The sequence below is a fragment of the Octopus sinensis genome, linkage group LG21 (genome assembly GCF_006345805.1).
Source record: "Octopus sinensis linkage group LG21, ASM634580v1, whole genome shotgun sequence".
Classification (NCBI taxonomy): domain Eukaryota; kingdom Metazoa; phylum Mollusca; class Cephalopoda; order Octopoda; family Octopodidae; genus Octopus; species Octopus sinensis.
The window spans coordinates 21,458,947-21,485,104 of record NC_043017.1 but is presented as its reverse complement, the minus strand read 5'-3'; the positions used below and the strand labels follow the sequence as shown (position 1 = coordinate 21,485,104).

At 37.1% G+C, this 26,158-nt stretch overlaps 1 protein-coding gene and 1 long non-coding RNA gene across 2 annotated transcripts in view; both read left to right on the top strand.

Moving 5' to 3' along the window:
• Nucleotides 1-24,923, top strand: part of LOC118767377 — a 26,668-nt gene extending 1,745 nt beyond the window's left edge. Inside the window, exons 2-4 of the long non-coding RNA XR_005003295.1 lie at nucleotides 5,549-5,551; nucleotides 9,196-9,202; nucleotides 24,895-24,923. This is a non-coding gene — a long non-coding RNA (uncharacterized LOC118767377). The remainder of the gene's footprint in view (nucleotides 1-5,548; nucleotides 5,552-9,195; nucleotides 9,203-24,894) is intronic.
• LOC118767376 (transmembrane protein FAM155A-like) overlaps nucleotides 1-26,158 on the top strand; it is a 303,047-nt gene that overhangs the window by 193,505 nt on the left and 83,384 nt on the right. The window lies entirely within an intron of this gene.

Sequence of the window (26,158 nt, the reverse complement as noted above, 5' to 3'; positions counted from 1 at the left end):
TCATCACATTCATCATCATCATCATCATCATCATCATCATCATCATCATCATCACATTCATCATCATCACATTCATCAACATCATCAACATCATCATTGCCCTCAGTGTCGTCATCATCATCATCATCATCATCATCATCATCGTCATTATCATTGTCATCACCATTGTCATCATCGTCATCATTATCATCATTGTCAATGCCTTCATCATTATCATCATTATTGTCAATGCCCTTATCGTCATCATCATCATCATCCTTATCATCACAGCCATCATCATAATTGTCGTTGTTGTTGTTGTCATTGTCATCATTACAGCCATCATCATTAATACTGTCATCATCGTCGTTATCATTATTACTCCCATCATCATCATCATCAACAGCTTAGTAGCGGAGGCAATGGTGGTGATACTAGTGATAACGGTGATGGTGATACTGGCAATGGTAGAGGTGGTGCTAAGGGTTATTGGTGTTGATGATGGTGGTGGTGGTGGTGATGGTGGTGTTATTGTTGCTGTTGTTGTTGTTGGTGGTGGTGGAGCTAATGCTAGTCAATGCCATCAATTTTCTAAATGATTTTCATTGACATCAACATCAGCGTCAGCATCACTTTAATATTCATTTGCTTCTGGTACATTTTTTTTCCTCCATTGCTGGGGGGTTTTTTCCCTTCCCCACCACTCTCGCCCACCCCCCTCTCTCTCTCTCTCTCTCTCTTCGGTGCAATCCATTCCACAGAATGGTCAGAAGAATAGGAATACGATAAATGTCACACGTAAAATACACAAGTTTGGTATTGCAGGTGAAAGTTCAAGTAGCTGGAAGAGAAGGAGAGAAGTGGTTTTTGTGGTTTGCTGATCCACACAGCAAAACAGAAAAGAAAAAACAGGGGAGAAAAAGTAAAAAAAAACACCAAAAAATAAGGAAAAGGGGGTGAAAAAAAAAACAAAATGACAATCCACTTCTGACTGTCCTTCACAAAAAAAAAACAAAAGGTTAAGGATGATTTGAGATTTGCAGTTCTGTGCAACAAGTGTATGTATATATAGTATATGTATATACACACACACACACATATATATATACACAGACATAAATATGTATGTGTTTGATAAGTGCATGAGTATGTGTATATGTATATATGTGCGTGTTCAGTATGTGTGTGCATATATGTATATTTGTATGTGTTCAATATCTGTATGTATGTATATACGCATAAATGTATATATGTATGTGTTCAATAAAAGTATACGTGTTCGGGTGTGTGTGTGTGTGTGTTGTGTGTGTGTGTGTGTGTGTGTGTGTGTGTGTGTGTTGATGTGTGTGTTATGTTTTACCATGATCTTATCAGGAAAGAAGAGGAAATGCTAGTGACATTTGCAAATACTTTCTGACAGGTGAGACAATGCAGCTGCTGATCACCTGATCATTTGATTTCCTGGTCATTTGCAGGTAAATGTCTGCAGGACAACAACAACAAAAACAAAACCAACAACGAGGAGTCAAGAACTTTGTGTGTCAGGAAGTAGAGTTTGTTCCCTAAATGCTTAGAAATGGAGCAAACTGATGGAATTTGTATGGAGAATGTGCCGGAAGAGGAAGGAATGTCTATGGATATTCTCAAATTGATGCTGTTGTCGTTGCCGTTGTTTTTGTCATTGCTTTTCCTTGCTGGCATGAGTTGGACAGAACTTTTGGTAATAGCGTTCTATAGCTGCATGAAATGAAGTGTTTTGCTCAAGAGCACAACATTCTGCTCAGTTTGGGAATTGAACCCATGATGTACACATTGTGAATGCAACACTCAAACCACTAGGCCAAACAAAATCAAATACTGTGTGTGTGTGTGTGTGTGTGTGTAAACAGAAAATGTAAACAGAAAAAGTAAACAGAAAATGGAGAAATATTGATCAACAACAATTGACTAACATCAATTATTACTTTTTAATACAAATAGACCATGTCACATCTAACAGCTGTTTCTGCTTCCGATGTTCATATTTAGTAATACAACTGATCTGAAACATGGTGCTTCAATTACTTTTTCACTTTAAATAATTGAAATCTCTTTTGCATTTGCTTTTCTTCTTCCTAGTTTTTCTCTCGTAAAACATACAGAAGCGTTATGACTTTGCATACACTGTTTTGATAATGAATTTAAGAACTTCATAAAGCCTATGTGTAGAATCATAATGATGCAATTTTAAAGAAAATGCACCAAAGTTTTCAAAAATACATTCACACATCCCATATTTCTTATTTTTTATAACTATATTATAATTTCATTTCTGTTTCATATTTCATAACCATTCCTTTGTGCCATTTTGTTGTCTTTAACATTTTTTTCTTTCTTTCTCTCTCTCACTCTATTGTTTTTTTGGGGGGTGGGGTCTGATTTGATTCATCTTTACTCTGCACTGCCATGCTAAATGTTCTTGTTCACCTCTGTTATTGGCAGACACTTTTTTCATGTGATAACAATCCCTGGTGAATAATAATAATAATAATAAATAATGGAGATTTCTTTATTTAATCACTAAAGGTTTACACAAAGATGAAGGACAGTACACAACAACAACAACAGCAATAATAATAATAATAATAATAATAATAATAACAGTAATAATAATAATAATAATAATAATAATAATAATGATAACAGTAATAATAATAATAACAATAATGATAACAGTAATAACAATAATAATAACCCTTTCTATTATAAGCATGAGGCCTGAAATTTGGCTGGAAGGGGACTAGTCAATTTCATCGACCCCAGTGTTTGTCTGGTACTTAATTTATCAACCCTGAAAGAATGAAAGGCAAGGTTGATCTTGGTGGAATTTGATCTCAGGACATAGCGATGGGCGAAATACCGCTAAGCATTTTGTCCAGTGTGCTAACAATTCTGCCAACTCACTGCCTTAATAATAATAATAATAATAATAATAATAATGATGATGATGATAGTAATAATGATAATGGTGATGAGAATAATGATGATGATCATCATCATGGTTGTAATAATGATTGCATAAAATGCTATCAAACAAACATCAAAAGCATCCGTTTATGTCTAATATCTAATCACGAAAAAAATAAGAAGACCCCCCCCCCTCCACCCATCCATCCACCCACCCCCAGAGCAATTATATAACAATGTGAAAACGAAAAAAAAAAATATGAGAACCAAACCTGAAAATAAAAATTACCGCCTTAGATATTTAATTGAAACTATAATGATTGCAATATTTTAAAATCCAGTAATTTTGCCTAAAAATACCTTCCAATTTCTACCCTTCTACTCAGAATTTTTGAATTACTGTTAAAAACCAAAATGAACAGAGAGGGGGATTTTTTTTGTTTTGTTATTTGTTTTTCTGGGGTTTTTTCAAGTTTATTTTCTTCATTTTTTTACCTTTTTTTCTGAGTAAAGCTATTTTATTGTAAAATCTATTCTTGTATCTTATTAGATTTTAGTTCCTTATTATCCTTCATTATTATTATTATTATTATTATTATTATTATTATTATTATTATTATTATTATATTTTAATGTTATTCTTCTTTTATATATACATGAATACATATACGAGTTTGTATACATGATTATACATCTATATGTATGTACACACATATATAACGTGTTTCTCACTTTCTCACTCACTCTCTCTCTCTCTCTCTCTCTCTCTCTCTATATATATATATATATATATATATATATATATATATAATATATATATATATATATATATATATATATATATATATATATATATATATATATATATACATGTGTGTGTGTGTACATACATATATATATACAGGGTCTCGCAGATAAATTGAGATAATTTTTATGATACGGAATCCTGATTATAAATACTAAAATAATGGTAGCAGACAGATATAATTTTAATGTAACATTTATTACAACAAAATCATTTATCACAGCTAGCATGGGTTGGACGGTTCAACTGGGGTCTGGGAAGCCAGAAGGCTGCACCAGGCCCAGTCTGATCTGGCAATGTATTTTTTTTTTTTTTCAGCCGTAAAAACATTGCCAGATCAGACTGGGCCTGGTGCAGCCTTCTGGCTTCCCAGACCCCAGTTGAACCGTCCAACCCATGCTAGCATGAAAAGCGGACACTAAACAATGATGATAAATGATGATGATGATGGCTGCCCTTTTGGGCAATTACTGCCTCCACACAAGAACAAATTTGTTTTTGCAGCTGCCTCAACCTCCACTTTTTCGATTTTGTGTGTCACATGCACGATGCAGGTCTTCAAACTGTTGAAACTCGAGTGTAGTGAAGCATCGGACCTTGCTTGAAGTAGACCCTATAAAATGTAATCGAGAAGGTTGAGATCTTGTCTATCACAAAAAATGGCACCTTCTCACCAAGGAAGGCCTGTGTTGCTTTTGACTCATAGCATGGTGCAGAATCCTTAATAAGCACCACCTTGTCAAACCCAAACTTCTATTCCATTCAAGGTAACAGAGTTCTTAAGGATGTCCAGATACTCCTTTGAGCTGATCTTCAAGCCAGACTCAATGAAGTGTGGATCCCATGACACTTCCATCACATGCCACAGCTCCAAATACCATCACTAAGGTAGGATTCTTAGTCTCAAACACAGTGGGGACATCAGAAGGGTTATATTCAATCACTTAAGAATTTCTGTGATTTACCTCCAGTGTCCATAATGAACTTCTTGTCCACAAACACGAAAGTTTTACCTTGTTATTCTTCATATAACTGTCGTAGGAAAACACACAAGGCTCTATCGTCCACAGAGCCATGGCTTCACCGGGAAAAAAAGAAATGCTAAGTCACCAAGGACCGAATAGTACCTGTTGGACATATGTCCCTCCCTTGGGGCTGAGTAATAGCCATTTCCAAAATGCCCATCCTCTCTGTCCCACCTCGTACACACAATAAACTGTTGCTTTTGGAAGCTTCGTCAACTTAACAATTCTATTGGCAGTGCGCCTGGCATGTGCCAAAAACAACAGTGGTGGAACAGTTCTGATGTTCCATGACTTTCTGTAGTCGAATCAGTTCACTATTTACCTGAAAATCTAAAGACAAGGATTAGATTTTCAAGCAAGCAAGGTTTTCTCAAGAAATGAAATGTTAAACCTACTATGACGACTGCTTAAAATCAGTCTCAGTTTATCTGCAAGACTTAGTTAGTTAGTTAGTATGTATGCATGTATGTATGTATGTATGTATGTATGTATGTATGTATGTATGTATGTATGTATGTATGTATGTGTGTGTGTGTGTGTGTGTGTGTGTGTGTGTGTGTTTGTGTATGTGTGTGTGTGTGTGTTTCATGTATGTATGATTGTATGAATGTATGTATGTATGTATGTATGTGTGTGTGTGTGTGTGTGTGTTCATGTATGTATGATTGTATGAATGTATGTGTGTATGTATGTATGTATATATATATATTTAGTGAGAATTTACAAAAAAACAAAAGACGAAGATGGGTATGTAAACAACAAACAGACGTATTAGTTTAACGCTCGGGAAAAGAGAGTAAGGAATTGAATAGGTAAATCACAGCCTACAAATGTTTCATAACAAAATGATGGTTGTTATATATACATACATACATACATATATATATATATATAAATAATAAATATTAGGGAATAAATCCAAATTTACAGGGAAAAAATCAGATTTAGGATTAAATCCAATTTTAGAGTAAAATATTATAAAATATTATTAGAGACAAAACCACTATTTTGCAAAACAAACAAGGAAAGACTTAATCAATACATAAAATTTTAATAAATAGTCAAAAAAACCGCCACTACAATTGTTTCTTGTCTTGATCGACAATCTTCAGGTGGACTTCCAATATTACGTCATATGGTATGTGTGTACTTGTGATCGACTATATTCGAAGAGAAATCGTAAAAAGTACTTTAATTTCTTGAGACTTCGTATTTAGAAAAAGTATCTAACTACATTAAATGGCCAACAATTTTTCAGGAGGGGGCTTGTTAATTACATTGACCCCATTGCTCAACCTGTACTTATTTTGTCAAGCCTGGAAAGATGAAAAGCAAAGTTGATCTCTGAACTCAGAACATTTAGAGCCAGAAGAAATGTGCCCACCAGACTGATAAGTGATCAAGTAGCTAGCTGGATTCCTGAAATGAGATCTGGTATTTTTCTATGTGCTCCATAACAAATCTAATTGGACAAATCTGTAGTGATGTCACCACTTGAATATTCAGAACATGTTTATATATAATTTCACTGGCCAGATTTTTGCTGATGACATTGCCCAATCTGAAATATTCTGTTTTTGTTGATGAACATTTTTGCAATTGGAAAACAAACAATACAGCTTCAAATTGAAGAATACTTAATATTGGAAGTCCACCTGAAGATTGTCGATCAAGACAAGAAACAATTGTAGTGGCGGTTTTTTTGACTATTTATTAAAATTTTATGTATTGATTAAGTCTTTCCTTGTTTGTTTTGCAAAATAGTGGTTTTGTCTCTAATAATATTTTATATATATATATATATATATAATATATATATATATATATATATATATATATATATGCATACACACACACACTCATGCACACACATATATATATACATATGTATATATCTACTCATGTGCATACATATATGTGCATGTGTGTATTTATATATATATATATAAGCACACTCGTACCCATATGTATTCATTGTATGTATTATTAGCTTTTATAGAAGACATTTTAATGTCGCTGTTGAATGAAAGCTTCGGATATATGTCAGCTTCTCCTGACAGTCAAGTTACGTACTTCACTTATTTCATTACTTCTCATAAGAAGAGAAAGAAAAACAATAACAACACACAACGACAAACAAAATGAAATGAGAAAATGTCAGGATAGCCTGTTCTCAAGAAACAATGGCATTTTTCAAAGAAAATATATCAGGTTTCAACTCCAGAGGTTTCTTTGTTTACCCTCTGATATTATTATTATTATTATTCACCAGGGATTGTTATGATGTTGTTGTTTATACAACAACTGTTGCCTGTTTCGATGTCTTTGTGCTTTGTTCTCATGCATGAGAAGAGTTCGCGGAAGAATTTATTAAGTTCAGTTCTCTTGGAAAATGCAGAATCTGGTCGTCCATGTCCCTCTTTTTGTGTGTCAGTGTCAGAGAATGCAAAAGGGAGAGAAAGAAGTGATGTATCATATGTCGTAAGCTAATTAAAAGAATTAAAAATAAATACAGGTAAACAGTAAAAAGAAATGCCCCAAAAGTTTAGGGCTGTGGTTCTCAACCATTTTTGTTTTTTGCCTATGGAGCCTTTTGGTTTCTATTTTATTCAGAGAAGATAAAGTTATAGAGGTTGTTAGGGTATGCGATAGAGTGCTTCAGCTCAGGCTAGTCCTGCAGAACAGCACAGCTACAATCATCTCCACCTACGCCCCACATGCGGGGCTACCAAATGATCAGAAGGACCACTTTTATGATACCCTTCTACAGGCTACCTCAAAGTTGAGTGACAATGACTTCATCTTTGTGGCTGGAGATTTTAATGGGTATATTGGGTGGGAATCTGGTATCTTCACTGGGGTACACGGGGGTCTTGGTATTGGTGCCCAGAACGATGAGGGAACTAGGCTACTGGAGTTCTGTGATGCAAGAAACCTTTTAATCTGCAACACTAACTTCAGAAAGCCAGACAGCCACCTGATAACCTACCAGTCAGGGTCTCTGCTAGCCAGATTGATTTCATCCTCACTAGACAGTGGGACGCAGGGTTGCCCTTAAATACAAAGACCCTCCCAGATGAAGAATGTACCCCCCCCCCCAGCATAGGCTAGTCATTAGTGACTTTAAGCTCAATGCCAGAAGGATACCAAGAAGCAGACCAATCCCAAAAAGAAGGATTTGGAAGCTAAAGAACCCTTCACATGGTCAGAGATTTAGTGACATCCTCATCAAGAAATTTGATGAGAGGGAGGAGGAGCTACAGACGTCGGACATAGAAGGTAGCTCGATATTCCTACGGGACAGCTTACTGAGTGCCACAGACCAAGTCTGCGGATGGTGCAAAGTCCCTTCCAGACCTAGAGTTACGTGGTGGTGGAATAGTATGGTAGACAAAGCCATTAGAGCATTTAGTATCCTTAGTAGCCATTATTATCCTACGTCAGCTTCACATAACCAGCCTCAGCCCATTCAAAGTACCTTGAATCACAGGACAACCTGCTGTGCTTAGCTTGGACCGTAGGGTCATCTGCTGTGCCTGAGGAGACCTATTGAGTCAAGTACATCAACATCAACATCAAAATAAAAATCAAATGAAAATTGTAGTCGTGGTACCCATGCTGGTGGCTCATAAAAAGCACCATCCGAACGTGGCTGATGCCAGCACTGCCTTGACTGGCTTCCATGCCGGTGGCACGTAAAAAACACCAACTGATTGTGGCCTTGGTCAGCCCCCTCAGGCCCCTGTCCCGGTGGCATGTAAAAAGCACCCACTACACTCATGGAGTCGTTGGCGTTAGGAAGGGCATCCAGCTGTAGAAACACTGCCAGATAAGACTGGAGCTTGGTGCAGCCTCCTGGCTTCCGAGACCCCAGTCAAATCATCCAACCCATGCTAGCATGGAAAAACTGACGTTCAACGATGATGATGTTGATGATGATAAGCCATTTAAAGGTTTAAAACGTCCCTTTATATTAAATCAGTACTGTGCCGGTGGCATGTAAAAAGCACCCACTACACTGTCAGAGTGGTTGGCTTTAGGAAGGGCGTTCAGCTGTAGAAACCTCGCCCCACCTCCTTCCCTTGATGCTCTAAGCACGTGCTTATTTTACCCTGAATTTTCGGAAAAAAGAATTGTGATGTACAAGCACAACAATTTCATTTTAAACATCAAAATTCCGATTTAATTGTAATCTACAGAACCTGGAGGGTATTTGTAGAAAATCTCAGCATGAAATATCCTTTTTTCTGAAAGTTATGAAGTAACAAAGTTGAATCGTGCGAATTTTTCCGAAACTCCTCTCGTCATCCCCCGGAAAAAAAAACCCTGTTTCACAACAAACTCCGATGTGATCAGAATCTACACCATCCGAAGGATATTTGTTGAAAATTTTAATCAATAAAAGGTATCCCTTTTTCAGGAAGTTATAACGAAACAAAGTCGGAAGGTGGGGAGGTACCTTTTATGTAGGGTGCCAAAAGGGAAAAAAACCCAATTGCCGAACAAAGTCCTTTACAATAATAATCTTTTCCACAAAATTACATATCAGCTGTTAGGACAACAGGGCACTTGTAACCCATGACGCTATAGTACACTATTCCACCAGATTACAAACAGGCCAGTAGACCTGTTGGGTACCTATAACCCACGACGCTATAATACACAATTCCACCAAATTACAGCCAAGTCATTAGACCTGCAGAGTACCAATAGAACCCACGACCCTATAGTACACTATTCAACCAAATTACAGTCGGGCCACTAGACCTGCAGGGTACCTATAACCTATGACGCTATAGTTCACTATTGCCTCAATAAAATAAAACACACCGGACTATAAATAAATAACAAACACGCGTGTGTTGTGCTTTGTAATTATTTGTGATAAGGCGGTCTCTTGGGGACGGACCGAAAGCTTATGTAATGAATAGGTTTGTTGTGTTTAGAACTTTAGAGACATCAGATCCAGCTTTTAAAATGGCAATCTTTCGTATGTGGTAGCAGACAGACTTCGTTAATTTCCGTAAAAAATCCGAAAGAATTTTTTTACCTTTAAGATTTCGTTCATCAACCAAAATGCCCGTAACCGAGAGGCGGAAATTAACGAAATCACCCGAATTTATACGTAAATTCTGTTGTTTTTCCCGTTGAAACAGCTACGATCGGAGACGTTTCCCTACTTGCCTACCTTACATTTAATTGATAAATTAATTAATTAATCTGTTACGTTCTTTCCTTAAAAGACACACACATACAAATATATATATATATAAAGGCATGACTGTGCCATATATATAATATACACATACATACTTTATGGTGTGTAAGTTTGAGGGAAGCATTTGTCTAAGGACAGAAATTTGGGACTAGCGTGTCCGAAATAGCAGCCAAATCCCTACCTTAAACTCCACGGCATAAAGTGTATGTGTGTATGTTCTAATGTATTTTTATATATGCATATGTGTATGTGTGTTTATATATATATGTGTGTGTGTGTGTAAATATTTACTCACACATGCCTATATTTATGCATACCCTTTTTTAAAAATCTTTTTACTTGTTTCAGCTCTCAGAATGCGGTCATGCTGGAGTAGTGTACTGAAGTATTTTAATAAAATATATCGATCCCAGTACTTTGTTTGTTTGCCGAACCGCTTCATCACAGGGACGTAAACACACCAGGATTATTTGTCAAGCACACGGCAAGGCTTTGGCCAGCCGGAGGCTATTGTATGAGGCATTTAGCGAAGGTGTCACGCAGTGGGATAGAACCCGGAGCCACGCGCTTGGGAAGCCAACATAGGCTCAACACCCGAAATTTTGGGTGAAGGGGCCAGTCGATTAGATCGATCCCATTACATAGAGGGGACAAACAAGGGCAGACAAAGGGATTAAGTCGATTAGATCGACTTCAGTACGTAACTAGTACTTTAATTTATCGAAAGGCAAACTCGATCTCGGCAGAATTTGAACTCAGAACGTAGCGGCAGATGAAATACCTATTTCTTTACTACCCACAAGGGGCTAAACACAGAGAGGACAAACAAGGACACACAAACGGATTAAGTCGATTATATCGACTCCGGTGCGTAACTGGTACTTATTTAATCGACCTCGAAAGGATGAAAGGCAAAGTCGACCTCGGTGGAATTTGATCTCAGAACGTAACGGCAGACGAAATACCTATTTCTTTACTATCCACAAGGGGCTAAACACAGAGGGGACGAACAAGGACACACAAACGGATTAAGTCGATTATATCGACTCCGGTGCGTAACTGGTACTTATTTAATCGACCCCGAAAGGATGAAAGGCAAAGTCGACCTCGGTGGAATTTGATCTCAGAACGTAACGGCAGACGAAATACCTATTTCTTTACTATCCACAAGGGGCTAAACACAGAGAGAACAAACAAGGACACACAAACGGATTAAGTCGATTATATCGACTCCGGTGCGTAACTGGTACTTATTTAATCGACCCCGAAAGGATGACAGGCAAAGTCGACCGCGGCGGAATTTGAACCGAGAGAACGTAACAACAGACGAAATACAGCTAGGCATTTCGCCCAGCGTGCTAACGATTCTGCCAGCTCGCCGCTTTGGCAAGCCAACATCTTACCCCACAGCCACCTCTGCACCTACAGAATTTAATTTCATATTTTCATTTTACCCCATGAGTTTCGTTTTTAATTTTTTTTGTTTTTAATAAATTATCTGCAATTTTTTTTTTGTTTCGTTATTTTATTAATTAAAAAAAAATTACTGTGAAAGAATACAATTTGTATAAAATGAAACGGACAATGACAGCAAAAATGAGAGAAAATCTAAATAAATTAGGAAAAGAAAAACTAACAAAATTTACTTGTTCCACTCCTAATAAAACTTTTGAGACAACCTAAATCAAGAATTTTCAGCCATTTTTTTTCTATCGATCTCTTCGATTACTGTTTTATCCTGGTGGGTCCACATAGCAATTCCATGTTTAAACACTAATTTTTTTAGAAACTTCTTTCAAAATTCCTTTTTTTTTTCTTTCTTCACACGTTAACTTGTGGAGGTTGAACTATGGAAAATGTTAGAGAAAGAAACATAGTTGTTTCTTGCAATGGAAACATCTAAAGCAAAAAAAAATTTTATTTTCCCCAATTACTGTTTTGTTTCATGGACCCTTAAAAATTTTTATCTGAACCCCGGTTGAGAACCACTGACCTAAAAAGCATTCCAAGAAGAACAAAATCCCAGGAGTCATGACGAGACTGAGTCACTAGAACAGCCAAGTGCCCTCCTCGCATGTTAACAGCTGATAATTCATGGAAGACGAGATGCCAAACCTTCGTTGTCAACGAACCAACTTTTATCAAATTAAATGTGAGGCCAGTGTCTAAATTTGCTTCATTTCTATTTATGAATCATTTATACTCTTACTCTTTTTTACTCTTTTACTTGTTTCAGTCATTTGACTGCGGCCATGCTGGAGCACCGCCTTTAGTCGAGCAAATCGACCCCAGGACTTATTCTTTGTAAGCCCAGTACTTATTTTATCGGTCTCTTTTGCCGAACCGCTAAGTTACGGAGACGTAAACACACCAGCATCGGTTGTCAAGCAATGCTAGGGGGGACAAACACAGACACACAAACATACACACACACATATATATATATATACATACATATATACGACGGGATTCTTTCAGTTTCCGTCTACCAAATCCACTCACAAGGCTTTGGTCGGCGCGAAGCTACAGTAGAAGACACTTGCCCAAGATGCCACGCAGTGGGACTGAACCTGGAACCATGTGGCTGGTAAGCAAGCTACTTACCACACAGCCACTCCTGCGCCTATGTATAATCTCTTATGTAAATTCTTCGTATAGCTGTATGTTTACATATATATTTGAGTGAATTTATTTCGATTTGTAATCGTCTTTGAACACACGTGTATGAAGACGTTTCATACATACATTTAAAACGTTCGATACATTTTTGTCAAAATTGACCAGGGTCAAGTCTAACTTAATAGAACCATTTGATAGAATCTGTCAAGTCATTTTTTTAAAAGTCAAATGTTGTAGTATCATGGCCTATTCACCTAAGAAATTGACACATATCCAGGTGTGGATAGCTTGTTTAGTATTTCTTGAAGAAATTTGACTAAATATCTTTTGATGATGATGGGATCTTTTTCTTCATTGATTTGTTTAGGGATAATGTTAAATAGAGCAGGACCATTTGTGGAAATTAATTACGCCACACTGAATATATTTGTTGTGAGCTTGAATCTTGTATAGAGAGAGCTAGTTCGATGTATGGCATGGATTCCCAGCTGTGGAAGATTTGATGTTAGGGTCGTATGAGTAATGCAGGTTCTATATTCTGCACATTGTACAAATGGTGCATATGATACCAGATATATGTACGAGCTGCTGTTGAAAAGCTCTTGGCAATAAAGTCGTTGCGAAAGGCCTGGTTGTGCCAACCTTCCGAGTTTTTTTACAGGGCCTAGAATAACTGAAGGACCACTACAAAAAGCGTATGAATCTGAGAGGGGAATATCTTTATATATAAAAAGTCAAGTTGTGTGTCTGTCTCCTACGATTTAGATTCCTAACTACTCCCACATTTTGCGGTGCAGTTTAACCAAAACCGGGTATCTTATAGATAGGTATCGAGCCCGTCTGGGTATTAGCGCGCGTCTACGATGAGTCTACGATTAAAAAAAAAAATTTACCATAATTTTTTTCCATTTTAATGCATTTTTTTCGCTATTATATAAGGGAAGTAACTCTCTAAAAATGTCTACGATGAGTCAACGATTTAAAAAAAAATTTACCATCATTTTTTTTCCATTTTTTTGCTAATTTTTGGCTATAACTCTCTAAAAATGCTTATATAGTTATTTCCCTTACAAACCCGAGCAACGCCGGGCGATACTGCTAGTGTTGAATAAAATCATAAATTTTCTTTCGCCCAAAGCCAGGAACTTTTCAGCCCTTCCTCGTTTTTATATACGCGCAGCCTTAAGTGAAATATGGTAACTTTACTTTTTTACTCTTTTACTTGTTTCAGTCATTTGACTGCGGCCATGCTGGAGCACCGCCTTTAATCGAGCAACTCGACCCCGGGACTTATTCTTTGTAAGCCCAGTACTTATTCTATCGGTCTCTTTTGCCGAACCGCTAAGTGACGGGGACGTAAACACACCAGCATCGGTTGTCAAGCAATGCTAGGGGGACAAACACAGACACACAAACATACACGCACACACACACACACACATATATATATATATATATATACATATATACGATGGGCTTCTTTCAGTTTCCATCTACCAAATCCACTCACAAGGCTTTGGTCGTTGGGGACAAGCTGCTGTTACATGTATAATCATCCGCTCACAAAGTTTTGGACAGCTCAGTGCTCTTGTAGAAGACACTTGACTAAGGTTCTATGTTGTGGAACTGAACTCAAAACCATGTGGTTAAAAAGCAATCTTCTTAACCAGTGCCCCAGCATGGCCACACTCTAATGACTAAAACAAATAAAAGGATACATCCATGCCTGAGCCTTTGTAAATATAAACAGTTGTGGGAATTTTTCGGTTTGAACGGCAGTTTTTAACATAATTTCTAGGTAACTAATAAAATTTTAAACTTCGTATACTGGTAGAATGTGTTTATAAAACATCTTTTTCTCTTGGCTTTATTGAGAAAATTCTATAGTTTGTAAGATATTTGTTGTTTTTTCTTCAATTTCTGCAATTTCAACCAATCACTGACGTCTATTGAGGTAAAAAAAACATTCCGTGCCGTATGAATATGTCCCTCGTTTAAGAAACAGATTGGGTTTATTTACATTTGTGAAGAAAAAAAGATACCCTTTCCCCCACCCCTAACCCTACAATAGATTGAAATGCAATAGATCGATACTAGGGTCATAATTATGGGTGACAGCCAGGTTGAAATAATGCATTCTTCCAGGAGTGAATAAAAAATTCCCAAACTTGATGGGATGGGCCACTTAAATACTAATATGGTCCCCCATATATGGATTCTAATGGCGCAGGGACCCATTTGCCATCGGGCAAGCTGGCTACCTAGCCAATCTGCCACTGTTTATGTCTTTCCAGATGGATCCATTCAGATTTTGCTGTACCTTGTCGTATGTTCACTGAGGGAAAACCTTCCTCTTCAAAGTCTATTTAGTTTGGAATTGTCCCCAATGCCTCTATAACTTAATTTTTCCCCTGGTTTTTACCTCTGGGAAGAGATTATCCATATTAGCTTGCCACTTGCCCTTTATTCTTTGACCTATTCAATATGGGAGAGTCTACCAGCTGTTTGCTCTCCGTTGACATATCTCCTCAAGATCATTAAGGCACACTCACTACAATGCACGGCATCAAAGAACTGAACCTCGAAAGTAATGCTACACTTTTATTTTCACCATGATGTTTCTATATTAAGTTCTTTGCATTATATCCATTACATACGGTAATGCCATGGTTAGATATCCAAGATAATAATTCTAATGCTAGCAAAACTAATAACAACCAATAATTTTATACCAATGTCATTTTGCTTTTCTCTCTCTCTCTCTCTCTTCTCAAACTTAAGAGCCATTTATATCATTTGTTAATGGATTGCTTCATTTTATAATGTACTATACAGGGTATCTGGGGAAGAACAATAGATCTAAAGTGAAGATATGCTTACACAACCCTACATAACAGAATGTAGGAGAACTTCAGCTGTTGATTTATTACAAACTCCTAGCAGTACTTTGGTTCATGTTTCGTCTGTCGTAGCTGACCAAATGAGACCAGATTGTCTGCATCAGAGCAGAGATAACTTAGTCTTTCCACATCGATTGTTTTGACATCAATAATCTTACGCCACTAAATGTCCTATGCTTTCCAATGACAAATCAATCATTGTAACGGTGTAACAAATTGTTAGTGACTGCGTAATGTATGAAGCGGTCATCTCGACAAGATGTCCTTTTAAGCAACATCTTCTTTCTTATTGAGGTGGTTTTCCAATCGGCAGTGTTGTTATCATTTCTGCAAGGTCCTATGCATTGGTGCAGGTGTGGCTGTGTGGTAAGAAGTCGGCTTACAAACGACATGGTTTCTGGTTCAGTTCTACATTGGGCAAATGTCTTCTACTATAGTCTCAGTCTGACCAATACCTTGTGAGTAGATTTAGTGCACAGTAACTGAAAGAAGCCTACTGTCATCATCATCACCATCATTGTGATCTAACATCCGTTGTCCATGCCGGCATGGGTTGGATGGTTTGACTGGGTTGGCACACTGGAAGGCTGTGCCAGGATCCAGTCTGATTTGGCATGGCTTTCTACAGCTGGATGCCCTTCCTAACACCAACCACTTTGAGAGTGTAATGGGTGCTTTGTGTGTGTATATATATATATGTGCACACACACAAACATACAGTTGTGTGTGTGTGTGTGTGTATATATATATATATATGTGTGTGTGTCTGTTTGTCCTCCACCACTGCCACTTGGCAACCGGTGTTGGCATGTTTACATCCCTGTAACTAAGCAGTTCAGCAAAAGCAACCGATAGAATAAGAACCAGGCCATAAAAACAAAAACGAAGTACTTGGGTTGATTCACTCAACTAAAATTCTTCAAGATGTTGCTCCAGCATGGCCGCTGCCAGTGACTAACACAGGAGGCAAGAGATAGATATATCACAAAGATTAAACTATTTGGTAAAAAATTAGATTCAGATTCCTACTTGATTTCAGACAAAGAACACCAGCCCCGACTGACATAAAAGTATAAATGTTATAAATGAGAAGCATCGTTTATTTGGTGAAGCAAAGGACAGCTTTGTTATTCTATTCAGTTCCTGTCAATATGCCTACCATTTTGGCGTTAATAAATGCATAGGATTTATATATATTTATATTTATATATATATATACATATATATGTATGTATATATATATGTATATATATGTATATATATATGTATATATATGTATAATATATATATGTATATATATGTATATATATATGTATATATATGTATATATATATGTATATATATATGTATATGTATATATATATGTATATATGTATATGTATATATGTATATGTATATATATATTATATATATATATGTATATATATATGTATATATATATGTATATATGTATATAAATAATATATATATATGTATATATATATGTATATAAATATATATATATATGTATATAATATGTATATAAATATATATATATATGTATATATATATGTATATAAATATATATATATATGTATATATATATATGTATATAATATATATATATATGTATATATATATGTATATAAATATATATATATATATATGTATATATATGTATATAAATATATATATATATATATGTATATAATATATGTATATAAATATAATATATATATATATATGTATATAAATATATATATATATATATATAATATATATATATATATATGTATATATATATGAAGAGTTTTAGCTGCTAATGCATTATTTATATATACTTTACAAGCTTAACAAACAACTGACAACGAAGATTTTGGTGACGACGACGACGAAGATGATGATGGGGATGATGACGAAGATGGACAAAATGGTGTTGGTGACGTGGATGCGTTCAGTCAATGTTTACTGTCATTCTCACTATGTCATAACAGAGGAGTTTAACGGAGATGACTTGTAGAAAGCATTCAATAGGTTAACCCCATTAACCTATCATTGTACTATCATTACCAATAGACAAGAAAAAACAGAAAGCAAAAAAAAAAACCTGCCCCTGCCATCACTGCTGCTGCTACTACTCCTACTACTACTACTACTACTACTACTACTACTAATGTGTCTGGGATAAAAATGCTCTAAGATTTTGTGCTGTCTCTTTCCATTTGAAACAGTCCATGAACATTTTGTAAGAGTGGTTGTGTGGTAAGTAGCTTGCTTACCAACCACATAGTTCTGGGTTCAGTCCAATTGCATGGCACCTTGGGCAAGTGTCTTTTACTATAGCTACGGGCCGACCAAAGCCTTGTGAGTGGATTTGGTAGACGGAACCTGAAAGAAGCCCATCATATATATACATGTGTGTGTGTGTATGTTCGTGTGTGTGTATATGTTCGTGTATCTCTGTTTGTCCCCCACCATTACTTGACAACTGATGTTGGTGTGTTTACGTCCCTAGCAGTTTGGCAAAAGAGACTGATAAAATAAGTACTAGGCTTACAAAGAATATGTTCTGGGGTCGATTTGTTCGACTAAAAGGCGGTGCTCTAGCATGGCCACAGTCAAGATGACAACAACAGTAAACAACATGAAATATGAAAACAAATGAGTTAAATATGGAAACAATGTGATAAACGGAAAACAGGACAAGTAACACAAAGACTGACCCTTCATCAGTTGCTGGCTGTCTATCTACTCTTCATTTCTAGCATTCAACGACAATATGAGTTTTTGAAGACAGTTGCTCCCATAAATACCAAAATAAAATTTTGGATATATGGAGGGTCAAAGACAGTGGAGACATACAAGGAAACCAAATGAAAACAAACATGGAGAGTCATTAGAGCAGAGTGAGGGTAAAATAGTGAATGCTGGGAGAAATATTTTCTTTGAGAAGAGGAACGTTGGAAGAGAGAGATAGAAGACATTCAGTCCTTAGGACATCCTGGAGGAAAAGAAAGATGGACAATGGTTGCGTATGAGCAACGAAAGAGAGAAAGAGGGGAGAGAGAAGGAGATGTGCAGGCATTACTGTGTGGTAAGAAGGGCTGTTTAAGGACGTTGAATGAAACACCCATGTTGCCAGAGGTGAATTATTCAAACCCCAAAGAATCCCTCTCAACACATGGCTTTGATGCTCCCCCACTACTTTTACTTGTGATTAGAGATGCAAATATCCTCAGCTACCAAGGGACATGCACAACTGGTTAAAGTCAAGCAACTGACAAGCAAATCTGTGGTATTGAGCAGAATATTTGCTGTAGCCCATCTTTTATACCAAGACAAAACAATGTACATGATAACACTTTCAGTCAGTTAAGATTAAAAACCATGAGAGCCACTGTCTGGTACTGCATCAGGGAATTTATTATTATTATTATTATTGCCTTTGCATGGCTTCTAACACTGGAGATGTACTACAGTGTCAGCTGTTCACAACCAGTGAACTAATTTAACACCTCTTATTTTTCGAGCACCTTCTGGAGTATTCGAGTGGTTCCAAGCAGTGCTGTTTGCTGCAAGTGCTCCACCCTTATTGCAGCCCCTATTTGTTTCATGTACTTCTCGAGATTTTTACTCACTGTTCCCAAGGCTCCAACAATTATTGGTACCACTACCATCTTTTTCATCGACCACAACTGTTTTACCGCCCAAGCTAACCTGTCATACCTATCGACTTTTCTTTCTTCCTTATTGCATACCTTATTATTATTATTATTATTTCTAAACCAGGTGGTGTGTTGTGTTCTTGAGCAGAAACACTTCATCTCATAGTGATCTATGATCACTTTGACACCTGATGCATGGTTCACTCTCTTTACTCTTTTACTTGTTTCAGTCATTTGACTGCGGCCATGCTGGAGCACCGCCTTTAGTCAAGCAAATCGACCCCAGTACTTATTCTTTGTAAGCCCAGTACTTATTCTATCGGTCTCTTTTGCCGAACCGCTAAGTGACGGGGACGTAAACACACCAGCATCGGTTGTCAAGCAATGCTGGGGGGACAAACACAGAAACGCAAACATATACACACACACTTATATATATATATATACATATATACGACAGGCTTCTTTCAGTTTCCGTCTACCAAATCCACTCACAAGGCATTGGTCGGCCCGGGGCTATAGCAGAAGACACTTGCCCAAGATGCCACGCAGTAGTACTAAACCTGGAACCATGTGGTTGGTTAGCAAGCTACTTACCACACAGCCACTCCTGCGCCTATCTGTGTACCTCTTCATACAACGTCGATTTGTTGGTGGAAGTGAGCTAATGTATGGCTCTTAAATTGACCACCATAAACTAGTCATCTGAGTAGGTTACTCAGCAAAAGCTGGACGCTCATACGCCATCTTCAACGGGAGAGTCCATCATCATCATCATCATAATCATTGTTGTTGTTGTTGTTTCAGTATGGTTCGTCATTTGGGTTTAGCAATTGTAGTAATTGGTTGCTGTTACTTACATTGTTAATTAGACAAAACAATCTTCTTCCATAGAAATTTAATTAGTTTTGAGATTTCAATAATATTAACAAAACCGCCCCACGAGAAAAAAAAAAAAAAAATTGTAAACGAGGAAATTCTACTGAACCAATCCAATTAATTTAAATTATAACTTCTATGTATTGGCATACGTTGTCTTCACATTCTCAGAAAAATTTCCTTCCTCTTCACCAAAGTGAATAAAAGAGATGATGTTACAAGTAAACAAACACGAAACTAATGTTGCTACATTGAAATCCATTGTTTTTTTTTAGCTTAATCCAATGATGACTCATGGTTATATGTTGTAGTAGGAGCATTCCGCTGGTTATGACGATGAGGGTCCCAGCTGATGGATATGGAAGCACTCCGTCGGTTACGACGACGAGGGTTCCGATTGATCCGATCAACGGAACAGCCTGCTCGTGAAATTAACATGTAAGTGGCTGAGCACTCCACAGACACGTGTACCCTTAACGTAGTTCTCGGGGATATTCAGCGTGACACAGAGAGTGACAAGGCCGGCCCTTTGAAATACAGGTACAACAGAAACAGGAAGTAAGAGTGAGAGAAAGTTGTGGTGAAAGAGTACAGCAGGGATCACCACCATCCCTGCCGGAGCCTCGTGGAGCTTTTTAGGTGTTTTCGCTCAATAAACACTCACAATGCCCGGTCTGGGAATCGAAACCGCGATACTACGACCGCGAGTCCGCTACCCTAACCACTGGGCGATTGCGCCTCTCATCTGATACGATCAATGGAACAGCTTGCTCGTGAAATTAACCTGCAAGTGGCTGAGCATTCCACAGACACCTGTACCTATTTCTTTACTACCCACAAGGGGCTAAACACAGAGAGAACAAACAAGGACAGACAAACAGATGAAGTCAATTATATCGACCCTAGTGCGTAACTGGTACTTATTTAATCGACCCCGAAAGGATGAAAGGCAAAGTTGACCTCGGCAGAATTTGAACTCAGAATGTAGCGGCAGACGAAATACCGTTAAGTATTTCGTCCGGTGTGCTAACGTTTCTGCCAGCTCGCCACCTGTACCCTTAACGAAGTTCTCAGGGAGATTCATCGTGACATAGAGAGTGTCAAAGTCGGCCCTTTGAAATACAGGTACTATGCATTTTTGCCAGTTGAAGGAACTGGAGCAATGTGAAATAAAGTGTCTTGCTCAAGGACACACATGCGTCACTGAGAATTGAACTCACGACCTTATGATCATGAGCTGACTGCCCTAACTACTAAGACTATGACTCTACAAGCACTTTCTATTTTACAAGAATGAAGAACATAAGAAATTCCCAATGAAGCATAACGTGTGCATTCCCATCATCAGCTGCCCCAAATGGATGTCACTGTAGTTTCAACATCTGTGTGTGTGTATGTATGTGTGCGTGCATAATGGTGATGTTGATGATGGTTGACCATTCTTGGTTACTGCTGAATGGTCATTGTTATAATACAAGTGACTCAATGGCTGAGAGATTGATGATGATGATGGTAGTGGTGGTGGTGGTGATGATGATGATGATGATGAGTTTTCTGAAACTGTTACCACTGAGGCTGTACTGCTGTTAGTGTATTTGTTTATTCACCAATTCTTGTGAATGAAGCAACAAACATATTCTTCCAGAAGTATTTACAAATCTTAAAAATAAATCTTGAATTTTTATAATTTTGGGATTTATGATATATTTTTTTAGAAAAATAAATAAATAAATAAATAAATAAATAGCTGATTCTAAATTTAAATTTAAAAAGATAAATATTATTTATAAGGATGATACATTATAGTCAAATCAAAAATTTTTATATGATTTTTCATTTCTCTGAATTTTCAAATGTTTGTTTTTGCTCCTGTTGTTTTTTTTCTTATTAAGAAAAATATTCCATTTCATTTTTCATTGTAAAAGATATTTCTTATTCAAATATTGAATTATTAACAATCTTCCAAATATATATTTGAAATATACTGCAAGGTTAAAGTGGGCTGTAAACTTCCAATCACACTTCTCAAATTTCTTTTGTATAGAATAATAATATTTTAAGAATTGATATAAAAATTTTCACTTTCTTTCACAACTTCAGTCTGAAGTTTCCAAAGCATGGAAAAATTTTTTTTTCTTTTTTTATTTCCATTTTTCTTGGTTTTGACAAACTTCTCTCTGAGCACAAAATAAAAACCACATTAATTCCGTCGTACGAAATCTGTGGAGTCTTCACCTGAACTCCGGTTGACCCATCAATTTGTTTCTTTTGGAATTCAAAGGAGACACCCTCGAGCCATGTATCAATGCCGACAATGTCTTCTGTCTTTTGATATGTCTGACATCAAAATCAGAGCTTGCTCACCGAGAGAAACGAGAAACGACTAACAGACAGACACTAAAACAGATAACAACTGAGTGACTAATATCTCCATTTGAAACAATATTTTTTCCCCTGTTCCCTCCATCTCATATATCCTGGTATCATCTTATTAGTTTTATCTTTAGCAACATTATTATTATGATTCATTCATATTGTAGTTTTGTCTCCTTTTTCTATGTCTTCAAAACATCCTTGTCACTTTTTCACCATCATTCAGCATCCACTTGTCCGTGCTTGAATGGGTCAGGCAGAGTTTATTAGTATGTGTATGTATAAGTATATATATATAAGTGTGTGTGTGTGTGTGTATAGGTGCAGATGTGGCTCTGTGGTAAGAAGCTTCCTGGCCTACCACATGGTTCCAGGTTCAGTCCCACTGCATGGAACCTTGGGCAGGTGCTTTCTACTATTTCCTCATGCCGGCCAAAGCCTTGTGAGTGGATTTGGTAAACAGAAACTGAAAGAAACCTGTCATATATATTTATATATGGATCTTTCCTTTTCCTATGTTTCTGACGAAGAGTTCCGCTCAAAACATAAAACCCTCCTTCTTCCCTTCCTTCCTGAGCGTCCAATAATACTATATTTGTTCCACATCCTCGCGTTGTGTTTTCTCTTTGTGTTTTCATGTTTGGATTAACTTTATATACATATATATATATATATATATATATATATGTATGTATGTATGTAGATTTATATGTGTATCTTTGTGTTTGTACCCACCCCCCATCACTTGATGACTGATGTTGGTGTGTTTCTGTCCCCTGTAACTTAGCAGTTCGGCAAAAGGACTGATAAAATAAGTACTAAGCTTACCAAAGAATAAGTGCTGGGGTCGATTTCTTCAACTAAATCCCTCTAAGTTGGTGCTCCAGTATAGCTGTGGTCAAATGACTGAAACATGTAAAAAAATAAAAGAATGTGTGTGCATATATACGTACATATATATATAAAAAATACAAAAATGGGACAAGACCGCAAAACATTCAAACAGATGATACAAAAAAGGGACAACCAAACATCCAGACAGCCAAAACAAAGAAAACAAAGACAGGTCATTCAGAGTTTTCTATCCTCAGTCGAGTTCCACATTATCTTTGCAATTTTTGCAATTATACTCACAGAGGCACACATGCACAAGCATACACACACATGCATGCATGCACACACTCATGCATGCATGCACACACATATGCATGCATGCACACACACGTGCACATGCATGCGTGCACACACACACGCATTTCTGACAGGCTTCTTTCAGTTTCTGTCTGTCATATTTAGCAACAAGTTATCGCTTGGCCTGAATCAATTGTAAATGACACTTGCCCAAGTTGCCACACAGTAGGACTGAACCTTGACCCTTGCGCTTGGAAAGTAAACTTCTTACAGCATAGCTACACCTGTGCCTATACCACACCTGTGCCTATACCACACCTGTGCCTATACCACACCTGTGCCTATACCACACCTGTGCTTATACCACACCTGTGCTTATACCACACCTGTGCCTATACCACACCTGTGCTTATACCACACCTGCAATATTTGAAATACTTGGTGCCATGTCTTCTGACTTATTTACATTTTGAGCTCAAATCCCTCTCAGGTCAACTTTCAGGTTTCAGGTCAACAGTTCTAGGAGATGGGGGTGCCTGAGGAGCATGTGCCCCACTCAAGAAAAGAAGCGAGCCCTTCTAAATAATGCTATTAAGCCCTTTTCTCCTGGTATTGTATTCCGTTCTGACCTTGTGCCCTCCCTTCAAAAACTTCCTGGGACCAGCCCTGCTGGGGCATATGAAATCAATTTCATTCTCCTCTGAAAAATTGCTGTCCTCAAACCCAAATTAGAAAGGATTATGTAAGTTTTTCTTTTATCTCTAAGCAATAATATAATGTGTAGACATGTCATAGCATTGTTTAAAGAAGTGACCTGACAGAATCAGTAGAATGCTGGACAAAATGTTTTGCAGCATCTTCTTCTATATTCAAATTCTGAGTTTAAATTCCCTTGAGGCTGACTTTGATGTCTATCCCTCCAAATTACAGGCCTTGCGCTTAAGAGGTAATGTAGTTTTCTTTCTATTTCCTATATCTTCAAAAATATTATTGGCGTTATACCAAAACATTAAACTTTTGAAATCATTTAAAAATCCCATTTATACGATGACAAAAAAAAAAGACAATGATAATAACGATTTTTTTTATTTATCATTTCACTGATCTGTTAAAATTTATAGCCTGACCTAAAGCATGAACAATGAATTTCTTTAAAAATTGTAACTTTGACCCACAATAGATAAAATTTTGGATATAAACTAGAAATAAAATCGTTCTTAGAGTTCTGAATGGTGAGATTTATTTTCTCCTTATAGCAACATATTTTCAGTTTATTTCATAAAAAAAATAAAACTGTCTCCATTAATTTCACTGATTTTTGTATGTGTGTGTGTATGAGAGAGAGAGAGAGAGAGAGAGAGTGTGTGTGTGAGAGAGAGTGTGTGAGAGAGAGAGTGTGAGAGAGAGAGAGAGAGAGAGTTAGTATGTGTGTTTCTTTTTCCTCTAGATATAAAATGTTTTTTAACAAGTCTAGCTGTGTGGTAAGAAGTTTGCTTCACAACCACACGGTTCCAGGTTCAGTCCCACTACACAGCATGTTGGGCAAGTATCTTCTACTATACTCTTAGGCTCAAAAGAATATTTGGTAGATGGAAACTGAAAGAAGACGACGTCTGTTCCAGTGTTTCACTGGTACTGATTTCATTGACCCTGAAATGATGAAAGGCAAAGTCGACCTCAGCAGAATTTGAAATCAGAACATAAAGGTGGACAAAACACTGTTAAGCATTTTTCCTGGCATGCTAACATTTCTGCCGGCTCACAGTCCTAAAAACAGCCACACATCGATTTACACATGGCTGTGTGGTAAGTAGCTTGCTTACCAACCACATGGGTCTGGGTTCAGTCCCACTGCGTGGCACCTTGGGCAAGTGTCTTCTACTATAGCCTCGGGCCAACCAAAGCCTTGTGAGTGGATTTGGTAGACGGAAACTGAAAGAAGCCTGTCGTATATATGTATGTGTGTGTGTATGTGTGTATATATGTTTATGTGTCTGTGTTTGTCCCCCCCAACATCGCTTGACAATGGTGTATTTACGTCCCCAGTATTTACGATGCTGGTGTATTTACGTCCCCGTAACTTAGCGGTTCAACCTAAGAGACCGATAGAATAAGTACTAGGCTTACAAAGAATAAGTCCTGGGGTCGATTTGCTCGACTAAAGGCGTTGCTCCAGCATGGCCACAGTCAAATGACTGAAACAAGTAAAAGAGTAAAAGAGTATTTTGGTGTTTGCCAGGGTGTTTGGGAATTGCCACAAGTTAGCACTTTAACATTTCAACTGACCATATCTGGCCCAAATATTCTACTTGTTTTTGTGTTCAAACTGACCAGACCCAGCCTGTCACAATCTGACCAGACTCGGTTTCTGAAGGTCATTTTAAAAATAGTTATTTCTTGATGATAGTTTATAAACTATCATTGAAATGTCAAAGCTGTGAGCTAGGCCATGATTAACCCTTAAGCATTTAAACCAGCTATATCTGGCCAAAAGTATTCTGCCTGTTTTATGTTCAAACTGGCCAGATCTGGTCTCTCACACCAACCCTACAATATCGTTTTAAAAGTTAACAGCTACCTCATCAAAATCTCATAGCTACAAGATAATGCATGATTAGTTCAAAACAATGTGGATTAAA